This window comes from Rhinatrema bivittatum, chromosome 13 (assembly GCF_901001135.1).
Source record: "Rhinatrema bivittatum chromosome 13, aRhiBiv1.1, whole genome shotgun sequence".
Lineage (NCBI taxonomy): Eukaryota > Metazoa > Chordata > Amphibia > Gymnophiona > Rhinatrematidae > Rhinatrema > Rhinatrema bivittatum.
The window spans coordinates 74987960-75001653 of record NC_042627.1 but is presented as its reverse complement, the minus strand read 5'-3'; the positions used below and the strand labels follow the sequence as shown (position 1 = coordinate 75001653).

General features: G+C 37.2%; 1 long non-coding RNA gene across 1 annotated transcript in view; it reads left to right on the top strand.

Moving 5' to 3' along the window:
* LOC115075452 overlaps positions 1 to 13694 on the top strand; it is a 19991-nt gene extending 6297 nt beyond the window's left edge. The window contains exons 3-4 of the long non-coding RNA XR_003852516.1: positions 941 to 1098; positions 12464 to 13694. This is a non-coding gene — a long non-coding RNA (uncharacterized LOC115075452). The remainder of the gene's footprint in view (positions 1 to 940; positions 1099 to 12463) is intronic.

The window sequence follows — 13694 nt, the reverse complement described above, 5'->3', positions numbered from 1 at the left end:
TAAAATGTATGGGACCAGCCGGGTATCCTTGCATGATCACTAGTGAAACAAGAAGCAAGTGTAGTAAAAGAAGCCCATTGAACAGTTTTCAAGACTTGCACCGATTCTTTTTTTTTTTTTTTTTTAGATAATCCCATTGGATTACAAAAATATGTCCAGGTGCGAGAATGAGTGCCCAAGACTCCTTTCACTTACGTTTCCTAACCTTCTCGCCCAATTCCTTAGATTGCAGATAGGAAGAGTCTGACCTAGAGGTCGGGAGGATCTTGGTCTGATTAACCCTTCTCGATCCAGCACAGAATAAAGGTTAACGAGGCTAATCTACAGAGAAGGAGTTGATATAGAGAAAAGCTAATACAGCCATATTTTGGATTGTTAAACCTCTCGTCTTCTTTTCCACTTATTTTTTTTTTAACTAGAAATGTAATATTTACAAACAAGTGAAGCCTCCAAAAGTTATTAATACAATGACAGACATATAGATAGATAGATTTCCACATTAGTTAGAAAGCTCAATATATCTGTTCATTAACTTTAGTTTTATAAATATTGCAATATGTATACAGACAAGTTCTGAGACATCTTTTAAAGGAAGACACCTCTGGAGTAGCCTGCTATTTTTTTTTTTTTTAATAATTATTTTGTTCCAGTAAAATGAAATGATCAAAGAGGAAATCTGAAAGCTACTTTGAAATTATATTTCCATAAAAATTGCTGATGCTCAATCAGGTTCTTATATATTGAGAAGGAATGCTTTAACATGTTATCATATGTGCACATGGACTGGGATTTTTTTTTTCACAGCACTTGTGTCAAACTGAAGCATGAAAGCAAGAATTTTTCTGTCTTTAATAAACATGCAGCATGTTCTACATATTTTCTTAACATACAGCATTTAGAACAAACTTAAATGTTCACATATTTATATTTTTAACCATAGGAATGACATGTGTGAGCCTGCTGCATGCAGAAAATATCAATGCAGCATGACCATTTTGAAAATGACCTTTATAGAAGTACTGCTCTTTGAAGAACTGACACAAAGCCAATGATGCTACTTGAAATTTAGTTCACTTCACTGAAAGTTATTTTCCCAAGGTATTGTGAAATACATTTTGTATTGATTATTTTGTCTGTCTGTTGGGTAGAAGACACAAATTCCAGTGTTTCCAAATACTTCATTTGGCTCAATTCCCATTTTAATGAGGAATCATTACTTTCTTTTTTTTTTTTGCAGTTTCTTATAAAATCAAAGAACAATAGAAATGTATAAACAGTTGGCCTTTTATGATATGAAATTATTGGTATCACTAATACTACTGAGTTCAACAGAAAATATCACATTGTTAATTTTTATGTCACACAACAATTAACATAGGTTTTCATGTCCGTTTGGTCCATTTGGATGCAAGATTTTGAAATAGGGCATGAATACTGAGAAACAGTAACACTGAGCAAAGAGTAACACTGATCTATCCTAATCTTTTTACATATCAAAACGTACAAGCAGACTATTCAGCAGAAATACCAATTAGTCAGAGACCCAGTTTCCATGTGCCCAGGCCTGCAGCAAGCTTTACAATGAAAAACATTTCTATTTTTTAGCTTTGTGCACACAATCTCCCTCACAGATGTTTTATCCTGGTAGATTGACACAAAAACACTTTATTGAAAATGTTGCATTTGAATTCAAGATGTTCAAGAAATAAATCTTTAATCAAACACATATCTGCTATTTTGTAACACTGCATATGCACTAGTAGGGTGGAAAATGTTTAAAAGCATACAAGGGAATAAATTAAATAGGATTACATTTTTATTATCACAAGTAAGCTATTCCTAAAACCAATTTTCTGTTATTATTTTATATTATCAGGCTGTTTTTTTCCTTAATTTAAAATGGGCAGAAATGTAGTTTGTGATAGTTCAGAAAGAGTGACTGTGCAATAAATTTAACTCTCTTATCCAAAATAGACATATATGTCTGTCTTTGGGAAATTGGATGAGATTACATCAGTTCAAATAGGGAAAGCTAGACTGAAAACATTAAGACAGGAGGATACGGTTACTGCTGTGAAAAATTGTAGACATGGTGCTTCTAGACATGACAGTAATAAAGTAGGTCAGGTACAGAACTTCAACACCCCAAGAAGAACTACCTTGTCTACTGTATCTCTCCAAAATGTCCAAATAATCACCAGATTCCAGGTGATTTCCAACCTGCATTTGAACCGAAAGAAATAGTGCTTGCATTTACAGCTTACTCACTGAAGTCAGGCATCCCACAGGGTCATGAATTCTTATTTATTTACAGCATTTCTGTTTACAAATTTAGAATGCTGTGATTCGATTCTTGCTTTTAGTAGATTTTCCATTTTGGATACTCTGCATCCTATTACCTTGCATACATTTCTCTTAAAGCGTTGATTGATTGCTTAAAAAAAAAAAAAAAAAAAAGGTAAATAGCGGTAGTAGCAATGACGTCACAGTCTGGGCATACTAATCAGCTCACAAGTATTTTTCACTGTTCTTTTTTTTGCAAGTTCTGGTTTTTTGTTTTTTTTTTACAATAAAGAAAATAATTTTTTCTACTCCAATGTGACTTCACTACACTGTGATTGATGCAGCCCAGGATGATTCCACTTCAAATCCAAAATCTTTCAGAGAAAATCCCATACACTTTAAGTGTCATACACTTTATTAAGCCTGCTCATGCTTCAAATCCTGACAGCAAGATCATACCTTACAGGTATTAATTTCTGCTTGAGATGCTTAACATGTCCAAGCTTTAACTTGCTTTTAAAATAATGTCGTTGTGGCTCTTAAAAGTTTTCTTAATGGAAATAAAATAAACTCTTTCCAAGGTAAATTAAAACGAGGCAGTGCCTTATGGTTCCAGTTATCTAACATGTCACCTTATGCGTTGGCATGCGGGGTGTTTACATTTTTTTTTCCTTTTTCTGAGAAGGAGTTTTGCACTTTCAAAAAGGTTTCACGACAAGAAAGAACGGCTTGGTAAACTTTAGTAAACTGTAAGAAACGACATGTATGTATAGCATTTTAGATTAGCTGACATAGTAAAAAAGTTAAGTTTTTCATGGAAAAAAATGTTGACAAATTTAAAAGTGTTATCAAGTGGTGTTTAGGTTTATGTGAATTATCAAGGCGAGCTTTTATAATGAGGATGTCTGTAAAGGGGTTTAGCACACCTATTTATTTATTTATTTATTTATTAATTATTATTATTATTATTATTTAGAATCCGCACCCTGCAAAGTTCGGGGCTATTCGCCAATAGGCAAAACGTTTTTGCATTTGCTTAGAATCAGGCAAAATCTCTGCATTATTTAAAAAAAAAAAAAAAAAAAAAGGTTTTGAACCATTCGGAATTCCATTATCTGAAAACGGAGACCTGGCTGGATACATTCCTGCAGTCATGCCTCTTGAAAGTTTATTTTAAAAAAGTTAATAAACGGTTTTTTTTTTTTTAATTGCAGTAAACACGTCTATCTTAAGCTGATGGACATTGGAATATTCAGAAATATTTGCAGACCTTTGACGTTATAACTAAGGACAATTTAATGCTGGCATGCAAGCAGCTGTAGAGCTTCAACAGGCATTCTTTTAAAAAGAAGGAAAGGTGAAACGTGTTAGTAAACTTTACTGAGTTTTCCTGTTTATTAACTATTCGTCTTGGTGCCTCATGGTCCGCTTGGGGGGCGTGCGGTGCGGTGGGTGGAGGGGGGGATATCGCAGATTCTAGATTGCTTTCTGAGTTTGCCTCCCTTCCTTGATGATGGATTACCATGTCAATTTAAACGGCGTAGGATTAATTTGTTTCAATGATTTCTCTTTAGGCTGAATGCCAGCCTTTTTCTATCTCTCCTTGCTCGAGAGAGAGAGAGAGAGAGAGAGAAAGAAATCTTTCTGATTCCCACCTTATACAGAAGATAATGGTAACAGACAAGTTAGGTGTAATCTTGCAATACATTTATAGATTTGAGATTTTTTTTACCTCATTCTAAAGGACTGAAGCATACAGTCAGTCACATTAAAAAGAAATTGGACCCAACATTTATTCAATAAATACTTGTCTTGTAGGTAATCCAGTGCCGAGTACTTTTGACACATAAGGACTTAATTTGTCTTGGATAACAAGTTATTAATATGACACATTTAAACCTGCCACCTACAATAAGGTCGTTTATATATCTATAACACGACTGACATGATAGTGTTGGAGCACATGATCACAGCTAGAAACACAAACTTTCAAATGGTGAACCTTGCTTTTGCAAAGTGATTCATATTGTAACAGAATGTTTTACGTGGTTAGGCTCATTGCTAAAACTGTCACAATTAAATCCTACATTTTCCTCATATCAACACGTCTTATGACGTAATTGATTCAAACTGTTGCTTCATATGCCTAAAAACTCTCAACGTGATAATCATAAGATATCACACCGGTTTGAAGAGCACAAAAAAAAAATGCATCCCATTTTTTTTGCGGCGTCTTTGTATGCATTTGAATCAATGATTTCACACATACATTATCAAGTCTACAAACTAGCTTAAAAAGCAAGAAGAAAACTGGACTGCAGTAATTTCTCAGTCCTGCAAATGGTCTTCACACCCTTCTGCTCGTGTTTTAGCAAAGAGCACAGTTATAGAATCTACATTTCTGATCCGACCATGTTGATATCCAGTGGCGCGTGAATATCACTTGCTTCTAAATTAAAAAAGACAACACAACATTTAACGAAGAATAATAGCAAATCCTTAAAACATACGAAAACTTCCTTTGCATCCCATTGGGCTTTTACACGTTCAGGAAAGTCTGAAAACCTGACAGGTATATTTTGTTTAGTGGGTATACATACACGGATCCCCTAACAAGTGGATTGGTTCATGGGTTCAAATCCTCATAACAGATTGTGCATCTCTGAGAAGCTAAACCCACCTAAAATTCTCCCAGGGAAAACGATTTACACTTGAGTAGACGGGCTAATTGAAGGAAGAGAGAGAGAATTAGCTTAAGAATGTAGAATATTGTCTAGTATCCTACTTTCATTATTATAACCCAAATGGAAGGTGTCTTGGACTCCGAGAGGATGCTGGCTGGGTGTTTAGATGTTGGGTACAGATGGAGACACCTATTGAAAAGTGTCTAAAGAAGATTAATAGGACTTGTCGGAGGTGGGAAAGCATCCTTTTGCTGTAAATTCCTAGCAGCACAAGATGAATGACCGATGACTGCTCAGTTATCAACCCCATCACTATCATTCGATACTAAATCAAACTGAGCAGTTATCTGCAATCAGAACATTTCTTTTTTTAAAAAAAAAATAGGCACGCACCTTCCATCCTGAACTGATTAACAAGATTCTTAAAAGCAAAATCTGGCATCATCTTGAGGTAAACGATGCACTGTCAATTATGGCTTTTCTGTTCATATTCCTTACAAAAGCAAAATGTAAATACCATGCAAAGTATTCTGAGGCGCATCATGAAAAATGCACTTCCTTGGGCAACGATGGAGTGCAATTTACCTGGACTAACATAACAATAGCATGGGCGAGTCAGCAACTATTTCTCTTTTAATGGAAACCTGTGGGGAGATGACAAACCAGTAAAACTAAAAGTGATATAGCATTCAGAGCTACCGGAAGTTGCTATTTGCTCTCTCTCACCCTTCACTTGCACCCCTTCCCCCATTTAAGGGACAGACAGCCTTCAGCCCAGGCCCCACACTCTTTGGAATCAGTGTCAGTAAGACATTCCATTCCCCCAAGGGCTGTAGACGCTGCCTATGCAGTAGCCCCAGTCCCCATGGAGCAAAAGCAGAATCCAACTCGCATCTCCTGCATAGCACAGCGCACAGTACAGTCACTGGAACAGGGATGGCCACAAACAGGTCTGGTTTTCAGGATATCCACAATTATTTATCCATTTATTTATTTATTTATTTGTTTATTTATTTATTTATGCATGCCTAGTGAAAATGGTCCAAAGGTAGAAAAATCCAAGAATCTAACAAATACAGCAATTCCACCACTTTATGTATATATAAGTTGCACACAGAAACACTCTGTTAAGCATGCAATAATACACTATATAGGACCTTCGTATTAAGGACTTCTAGCATTGCAAATAGCATCTGCAGTGGCCCATAGGTTGCCAAAGCCCAATATAGTGTAATCATAGGTCCTGTGAACAAGCTAAAAAATGTTTTACTTCTTTTTGTAAATTTGAAAATAAAATCTTAACTCGATCTTGAAATTTTGAATTGACTATACTGTTAGAAAAATTATCTAGATGAATGTCCAAGTCCATGTAGATAACATTTCTTTCTTTTTTTTTAGTTTATATTTTATTAAGCTTTTATATATATTGACATAACCTTTCAAGATACAATACGGATATCTATTTTCATACAGCATTAAATGATTTAAGCTAGTACATCAAAGAACAACATCTGCAAAGTTTCCCATAGTAATCATTATATAAAGAAATATGTAAAATGTATCCATAGATACCCTTTTACTATGAAATAAACAGTAATCCGTCATACTGTATGAGCTTAAGTTATACAGGAAATATTTCTATAAGAGAAAGCATAGCTCATTCTCTATTTAGGCGGCAAACCTAATTAACCAACATTACTCCCCATTAATTTTTTTTATTCCAGAAACAATTTTAAATCTTCTGGTTCATAATATATCTATCTATCATTATTTAATCTTAGCGAACATTTACATGGGTACCGAACTACCATGTGTGCTCCTATTTGTTCAGCTAATTGCTTCATAGCCAAAAACATTTCTTGACCCTAGACCTGACAAGGTCCGTGTTTCAAAAGATACAACTTTCTGCTTCAGGGGAGTAGTGCCTATGAATATTGCCACCATTTTGAGCGATGGTTCTTTAGCATGGCATGTTGAGTGTTTCTAACATTTTGAACAGAAGCCCATTAGCTGGCGTTTAGCGTGGCAGTTGCTGAAACCCAGCATTTAAATTCTGTGATTCATTACGCCACTCGCAATGACAAATCTGCTACCAATTGGAAAGACATACGTCATGCTTATAGATCAATGTAACTTTATTAAATTAAACAAAAAAATGAACAAAATCAAATCAAATCAGTCTGAACATCAATCTAAGTTTTAGATGAGTGAATACCAAACTGTTTCGAGATTTAGTCAGTCAGGGTGCACAGTGCACAAAGTATATATCCAAAACTTTTCCCATCGATTCAAAAAAGGCTCTCTATTGCCTCTTTGGATTGATCCAGAAACTTGTTCAATAACCAAGCAGTGTAACTGTGAAAAAACATGGGAGTTGTCCAGACAATGCTGGACAACCAGAGCAACTAACTTTTTGGTGACAAGACAAGTGTGGTGTTCATTCAGCTGCGTTTTGATTAACTTCTTCATCGGTCCTATGTGCATTAAAGAGCATGGTCATATGAATGTGCACACTACAAGGACTTAATGGTGGAACGCAGTCTGATTTTGCAATCTCTGGGGGGGGGGGGAGGGGAGTCTATTTAGAATATGCGATGGTTTGCTCACTGTGGGAACAATTCCTGCAGCATTGGGTCGTAAAACTCTGGAAGTCATATTAGTCAATTGTGGAAGAGTAGGCCTTGTATTATAGCCCCTGATGTTTCTGCCCCAGAGTGGCATAAAGTTCTACATGAGTTTCCCTGCAAAACAGGGAAACTCATGTAGAACTTTATGCCACTCAAGTATGTGCCAGTGTTTCCTAATGATGGAGACAATGGCTTGAGATTTGTCAGAATTTTAGAACACATTTGAGGCATTCATCAGCCTTGGAAGACTGATATGAGAGTAGGAGATCCCTGTTAGCATACTATATCCTTTTCCATGCAGTAGAAATGGTCTGGGGTGGGTATCCATGTGAGGAAAACCAACTGTGCATTTTCCGAGCTTGACTTTTATATTCTTTCTCAGAGCATAAACATCTAAGGCACAGGAACTGGCATATGCACAGACTGCACCATAACGGGCAAGGGTGAAAACTCTTGAATCAAAACAGGTGAAAGGCCTGGTTGAATAGCCATTCTTTGGTTTTTGTTTTGCGCTTTTTTGTTTGAGGAAAGAAAAGTATTTTGGTGCCTGGCAGATGCTTATTCTAGATCTTGGGAGCATTAGCAACTGAAAGTTCTTAATCTTGTCCAATTCAGTCTGGCAGATATTATGAGTAGGGAGGAAAGACGGGCATTTTGTGAGGATCAGACTCTAGTCAGGGTCTGAAAGGCAAGGAGATGGGTGAGATACTCCAGGACCTGTTGGTTCATACATTTGAAGATGAAGCAGAAGGTTTTGAATTTAATTATGGTTTCAATCAGTAGCCAGTGTAGTCTGTAGATGGGTGTTTTGTTGTCTGATGGTTTGGCCCCTACCAAGATTTTAGCTGCCATGTATTGCATCTAGTCATTTCAAACAGGTCTGGGAGATATCATTCAGAAGAGACAGTAATCTAAATAGTGATTAGTGTATGAATAACTGACATAAGGTTGTGCTGAATGAAGTAGTAGCATAGTTGCCTGATTCTGCAGAGGTACATACAGGAGGCTCTTAATACTTTAGAGATGTGGGCTTTCATAGTGAGGTTAGGATCAACTTGAACCCTTAGGCTTCATAAAGAGTCTTTGAGCTGGAAGGGGGTGCCTGATAGGGAGGGAATGGACCGCAGGAGGTGGCCTCACCAACTTAACCAGTGAAGTTCAGATTTGGAGGGATTAAGTTTATGCTTGTTGAGCTATTAGGCTACTGCTGTCAGACAATTATTGAGATTGGTGATGGGAAAGGATTAGTCAGATCTGAATTTAATGCAAAGTTGGATGTCATTCAAATACTGTTGAAGGATAGAATCAGGTCACAGATAGGATGGTTGTAGATATTGACGAGAAAAGTGGAAAGAATAGAACCCTGAGATTCTCCACAAATGAGGTTTTTAGGAGTAGACTGTTTGTTAGTTCACATGACAGATTGAGTTCCGTTGGACAGAAAAGATTGGAACCACCTAATGGCAGTACCTTTGATGTTGATATTATCTAGTTGCTGAATCAAGAGGCTGTGATCAACCATGTCAAAGGCTGCAGAAAGATCCAGTAACATTAGGAAGGGGTAACCACCTTGATCTGCATTTAAATGGATTCCATTGGTCAAGTCTAGTAGGACAAATTCAGTGCCATGACCTTTCCTAAAACCAGATTAGAGGGGATTACAAGATGTTTCTCTGAAGAAGAAAGCAAGTAGTTGGAAGTAGACTACCTTTACAACTAGTTTGGAAAAGAATGGGTGGCTGGAGAGACTCGGCTGCAGTTATCGATTATTTTGGGGTCAGAGTTTGGTTTCTTCAGGATTGGTTTGATTACAGCTTCCTTAAGCATGTTGGGAAGCAAACCTTGGGATAGGATGCCAATTTTATTGGCAGAAGCGGGTTACAAGGGTTTATAAATAAATAAATAAATACATAAATAAATATTTGAACACTATGGGGCTAGTTCATGCTTAAGGTTGCAAATGAACCAGGAGTATGCATGATATAGATTTGCATGTACTACTTCCATTGTATGCAAAATATATCTCATGCATATTCATTATTCATAGCCTGAAAACCAGCCTATGAAGACCAGAGTTGGCCACCTCTGCCCTAGAACATAGCCTATGTGGAGTCCTCAAAAATCACATTTTGAGATGTTCTCTGCATTTTTTATCATCTATTCTGGAACTCCTTAAAATATATAAATACTTCTATCTGGGAAAATGTTTCCTTGTTTCAACAGACAGTCATAGGTGTTCAGTGTATTACATGCTTGCTTTCAGATGGTAAACTGCAATGACATGCTATAGAGATTTCATGTGACAAACTGATTATTTCTTAAAATGCAGTCCACCTATAGTGTGTGGTGTTTGGGAATGACTTTGTCCCCTTGATTTTATGATATATAGTTTTTACTGTCAGGAATTTTAGTGGCAACATAAAGCTGAGCTCTTTAAAATTAATGCAGGAATCAGAAAATGAATTCTGTGGCACAGGTTTGTGCACTTGGAAGTTACATGAGCAATGCTGGGTTGCTGAAATAGGGCTCTGAAAATGCCTTACACTTGTTTGCAACTGTGCTGTAGGAACAAATATGTATAAAATTAAAGGAAGAAGATAAGAAGATTGTCCTACCTTGCTAAGCTAATTGCTGTTTTGCTGTTGCTACTAAATCATGCTAATCTGGATTTGATACTCCAGTTCCAAGAAATATGCAGGAATAGAAAATCCAGATTGATCTAATGGGAAATATGCTCTCAAATTCTCTTTCCTTGTCTCTTCGCAAATCCCCAAACCTCTCAGTCACTTACCCAGTCTATGCCAATCCTTCTTTACTCACCCTGTTTTCCAGAAGGTGCTTCCTCCCTTTGCCCTTTCATACTGCACAACACTTTTTTCATTTTTGCTCATGTTTTTCACTAGCATGTAACACACATCTACTTTTCTCCCACACATCTTCTTCTCATCCTTTTCTCAAATTAGTATCCATGACTTGACTTCTGTTTCTCTGCTAGGCACTTAGTGGCCCATGTTATCTTGAATATTTATGTCCTCCTTCACAACCTCCCCTCTCTACACAAAGTTTCACCATTGCCCTCTCCTGCACTGGCCATCTACTTTTCTTCCAGTTTTATCCCCTCTCTCTCTCCTCTTCCTTGTCCCTGGCACTTTAACTGCACTCATTTGCGTACACATTGCCTCACCATTTCTCACTTCCAAATGTCTTCTTACACATCCTCTTTATTGCCCTTTCCTCAGCCTGTCAGAATTCAAATCTCTCTCCCTTGCCTGTCCATATATCAATTACAGCATACACACACACACACAGCAGACTCAAAGAGGCACAGTGCACACACACACACACATTAGTATTTCAAGTCAACAAATACCAACACAAATCGATAGTGGTTTGAAGATTGAGGAGAGAGGACAAGAATGTGCCTGGCTGTCTGATCTCCTGCCTGGAGCTAATGACAGTGATGAGAGGGAATGAGTTGTGAGGTTGGGGGCAGGGACAGAGGAGTGATGGGCACCATGGACTCCTTTTTGCAAGGTGAGTCAGTAATGCAGTATACTCTGATGAGTGCCTACATCTCCCTAAAGACCATTCCAATGATGCAGACAACAATTTGTATTTGTGTTGTCATGTGCTGTTTGGGTACCTGTCAGTGGTTCTGAATTGATCTTCATAGTTAGGAGGAAACTTGCAGACATTTGTTGGACCAATCTCCAGTGAATGAGAGTTTAGACATCTTCTGTTTCCTCTCTCATTTGTATTTTGAGCAAGCCCTGACAAGTGAACAAATGTCCTGTAATGATGTGTGTGTCCTGGCATCATTACAGCCGCAGACCTGGTGGTGGGCAAAGCTGCTGCTTGGGATATATCCAAGACAGATCAGAAGTGGATCAAAGAGTCAGGGTGCCTTCCCTAGTTGTGCAATGATTGGGTAATGTGCCTGAAATGGAGCAGCCATGATAAAGTGATCCTGGGGGAAGTGAAAGATGGTCTCATCTGTATGAGCATTCCTGCAAGATGTGTTTAGTTGAGAAGTTTTTCCGGGGATAAGGGGTTATGAAATATTGGGTAAGATTGACATCATCATCTTACACTTGCCACCCAAGAGGCACCCAAGTGTTTTCAAAAATCAAAATCTAGAATTCCTACATTTCTGAGCAATAATTGAGTCGTCTCCAAGGGATATGTCTTTAAAGCAGCTGCTTTTTCTGTACGTATATGAGTATGAGTGTGTGTGGACGATAGAACTATGTAGTGCCTTGAATTTATTAGTGCTCAGATTGAAATATCTATTTTTCAAGTTTAATTTTAGAAAAATTTCCCAAATGTATGACCAACCATTTTTTACTTCTTGCCTTAATGTCATAGTGACATCAGTATTAGAGGCACGCTCAAAGTATCCTTCTGTCACTATATTCAAAATGCCATCAGGAGAGTCACATACCCCAAAAGGGGCAAATGAGAAGCAATATTTCAAAGAGGGTGATAACATATTCCACAGCTGGGAACAAGGACAAGATTTGACAAACATTACAATTCTAGCTATGCAAAATTATTGAGGAAAGGACATTATATTTTAACTCTGAATTTAAATATTTTTCTTCACAGCTTCACCTGGAATAACTCTTTGCATAATCTTTTGTAAATCACTGAATTTCACTGCATCAAAGCAGCATGAAGGGAAAACCATAGATCAGTTGGGGTCTATGGCAATGCACCAGAAAGTAAACCGAGCAGACCTAGATGGGATCTGTGGTCCTTGTCTGCCATCATATTCTATGTTTCTGTGTTTCAATTGAAATGTGGATAGATCAATAATTCAATAAACCATGATGTATTCTCCCCCCCCCCCTTTCCTTCTTGTCCACACAGGAATACAGTAAGACAAGACTTCAGTTTGTTGAAGAAGATTTACCTATCCTCATCTGGAATTCCAAAGTTAGATGAAAAAATTCAATTTAAAATCTACACTGCACTACAAGTTTTCTTTTATTGTAGGGTCTGGTATTATTTGTCATAGTTTTTCATATACGTTCTGAATTTGGCCTGCAAATTCATCACTCTCAGCTGAAAGAGATTATCAATGTATAGACTCCGCGCCTCCTGTGGTACTGACTTCCTCAAGTGTGGCCTGAAATTAATTAGCTTCATTTCTTTCCAATGAGAAAGAACAATGCAGCATCCTTTTACAGTAGACCATCACAAACCGTACTGTCTTTTGTTTATTTACCAGTCCTTATGTAAAAGCTATATAGGCTAATTGTTTTCCAGTGCTATAATGTCCCAAGCATTTAAAAAAAAACAAACAAAAAAAAACATGGCAGGAGATACCATTCTGGGTGCTTGGTGGTATGAGTGAGAACAAGATTACCTAATAAAGTGATCGGTGGCAGAATGCTTGGAAGTGATTGCTTATCCTCAGCATATTCAAAGCATTGCTTAGGAATGATTTTATTTAGCCACATTCATTTAAAAAAATGAAATTCCTTTCTGAAATATATGGGGCAGGAAACAATCAGAAAGAGGAACTGTAATTATCACATGGACTGATTGGAAGTTAGCACAATTTTATTTGGATCTAACGTGCAAAGTTCCAAAGGAAGGTGAAGCATTCTGCTTTATAATCTGGATATTCCTAAAACGAGAAATATAGGTTCAGTCAACTGGTTTGATAGCTCATATTGTTACAGTTATGGAAGAAACTTTAGGAGTCTTTGAAGACTATATTTGTCCTATCAGTAAGGATTAGCTGAACAAACCCTAAGCCCTGTAGGGGGAAGGGAGTTGTGGAGGTTAAATCTTGTAAGTGGGATTAATATCATGTTGCTTGACATTACTCATTTCTTTTAAACTTTAAAAAAAGACTCTGCACCGATGAAACACTGGGGTGAGGTATTTGTTGCCTGTATTTTGAGCAGGTAATTAGAGGGTACAATTACTTGTTGGAATTGGATATTCAGCCTCCCTGTGGTTAAAAACAGATAATGGGCATTTCGAATGGGCATCTTTAGGTGAACAAGCTTGTTTTGACTTCCATTATGTGCTATTCCAAATAATGCACTGTCATAGATCGCTTCCAAATAAACATTGGTATCAATTTGAA